This window comes from Delphinapterus leucas, chromosome 2 (genome assembly GCF_059928025.1).
Source record: "Delphinapterus leucas isolate spDelLeu-1000000601 "Yukka" chromosome 2, BTC_Dleu_Yukka2, whole genome shotgun sequence".
NCBI lineage: Eukaryota > Metazoa > Chordata > Mammalia > Artiodactyla > Monodontidae > Delphinapterus > Delphinapterus leucas.
Window position 1 is genome coordinate 133,437,089 of NC_143130.1, and position 2,555 is coordinate 133,439,643.

The window sequence follows — 2,555 nt, forward strand, 5'->3', positions numbered from 1 at the left end:
GGCTCCTCCAGTTCACCACAAGTCTGTCTTCTGCATCATCATCAAGCCAGAGAGGACGCTCAGCCTGTAAGAAGTGCCTGTTGTGAAGAAACCCAGCTCTAGCCTCCGCTTTAACCACCTTTGTTTAGACACAGTCTTACTCTGATCTTTTTTAGCTGATCACATTGTTGAACAATTTTATGTTTCTGTTATTTCTCTCTCCCTATAGTTTAGCTTTTCCATTTTATTGATTTTATTTCTGTGCCATCGTCTATTTCAGAAGGGAAACACTGAATCTGGAATTGCCCCTTCTCTGAAAAAGGTAGAGAGCTCATGTCATGGTCGACAATAAGAGGTCCTCTTGTACTCACTTTGGCAGAGCAGGTGCTAAGATTGGAACGATGCAGAGGTTAGCATGGCCCCTGCCCAGGGATGACACACAAAATCATGACATATTCCATATTTTTCTTCTAGGAACCATCTATCTATATGATGGCGCCGAATGATTCAGACAGACGCTTAGGCTGAGGACGTCTTGTTTCTCCGCTTTGAATTAACTTTGTCAATGCTGCCACCATCATAGGTCTCCTCAGAAATTACTGAGATGACATGGGTAGAACATGTATGGTGCTGAAAATCAGCCTGACTTCACCTCTAGCTTCCTGTGTAACCTGCTGCATATCACTTAAGCCTGTTGGGAATTTTATTTTTCCTACGTTGATCCTCAAGCAATAAAAGGTTGTTCATTTCTGACTCACGGGGAAAATATAATGAATTGAAAATTCTCTCAGTTGGATCTGTCCCCTCCTCCCCAACCAAGGCTCTATAGTAAAATAACCTACAGGCCTTTGGGGATGGGAAGGTATCAACTTGTGTTGATTTGGACTCCATCAGGAAATGCAAATCCCAAGCTCATTGGTATCTGCTTAACCTTTTATAGGAAGGGCACAGGAGGAAATCCATCTTACCTGTGCTGCCTATATCACTTTGGTAACCTTGCATTTCATGCCCTTTATATATGCATGCCTGGACCTTTACTGTCTTCTTTATGAACGGAACCACCTCCATCATCATCCTTATCACCTTTGTGTTAAAGCCCATCATTTATTCCCAACCCCTGAGTGTCTATAAAATAAAATAAAAAATTAAAGAGAAAAAAAGAGGAAAAGAAGTCCTCTCAATCCATCTAAAACAGTTGTAAGGGTCAAAATAACAATACATTGGCTTAATTTTTACTGCAAAATTAAAACATTAGGAAATACGGTTAGCAAAGGAGACAAAAAATATAAGCTAAATGAAATTAATAAAAATCACCCATAATTCTAACAACCAGATATAACCACTGTAAATAACTGGCATATATCTTTCTAGACCTATACATGTATTTTGTGTTTACAAAATGAGTTTATACTGTTCATTCTGTTTGGTAACCCTCTCCTTTCTATGTCGCTAAGTAGATTTTTATTGCATCACTTTTAATGATTACAGTGTATTTCATTCTATTGATATACCTTATTTAACCAATCCCCTATAGTTGGTACTTAAGTTGTTTCTTTTTTGTTTTTATTTATTAAAATTTTTTTGTTATTTTTAATTTTTTAATTGAAGTATAGTTGCTGTACAATATTATATAAGTTACAGGTGTATGATATAGTGATTCACAATATTTAAAGGTTATATTCCATTTATAGCTATTATAAAATATTGGCTATATTCCCCATTTTGTATATGTCCTTGTAGCTTACTTATTTTATACCTAATAGTTTGTACTTCCGAATTCCCTCCCCCATACTGCCCCTCCCTATTTCCTTCCCCACTAGTAATCATTAGTTTGTTCTCTATATCTGTGAGTCTGCTTCTTTTTTGTTATAGTCACTAGTTTGTTGTATTTTTTAGATTCCACATACAAATGATATCATACAGTATTTGTCTTTCTCTGTCTGACTTATTTCACTTAGCATAATGCCCTCCAAGTCCATCCAGGTTGCTGCAAATGGCAAAATTTTGTTCTTGGATTGGAAGAATCAATACTGTTAAAATGACCATACTACCCAAGGCAATCTACAGATTCAGTGCAATCCCTATCAAAATACCAATGACTTTTTTCACAGAATTAGGACAAATAATTGTAAAATTTGTATGGAAACACAAAAGATACCAAAACAATCTTGAGAAAGAACAGCCAAAACAATCTTGAGAAAGAAGAACACAGCTAGAGGAATCATGCTCCTTGACTTAAGTTTATACTACAAAGCTACAGTCATCAAAACAGTATGGTACTGGCACAAAAACAGACTTGTAGATCAATGAAACAGAATAGACAGCCCAGAAATAAACCCATGCACTTATGGTCAATTAATCTACAACAAAGGGTCAACAATATAGAGAAAAGACAGTCTCTTCAACAAGTGGTGCTGGGAAAACTGGACAGCTACATGTAAAAGAATGAAATTAGAACATTCTCTAATACCATATACAAAAGTAATCTCAAAATGGATTAAAGACATAAATGTAAGACCAGATACTATAAAACTCCTAGAGGAAAACATAGGCACAACCCTGTTTGACATAAATTA

General features: G+C 36.0%; 1 non-coding gene across 1 annotated transcript; it reads left to right on the forward strand.

Moving 5' to 3' along the window:
* The first annotated feature begins 342 nt into the window (after positions 1–342).
* On the forward strand, positions 343–446 carry LOC115803672 (U6 spliceosomal RNA). The gene has a single exon (XR_004024444.1). It is a non-coding gene; the product is annotated as a U6 spliceosomal RNA (small nuclear RNA).
* Positions 447–2,555: the final 2,109 nt, after the last annotated feature.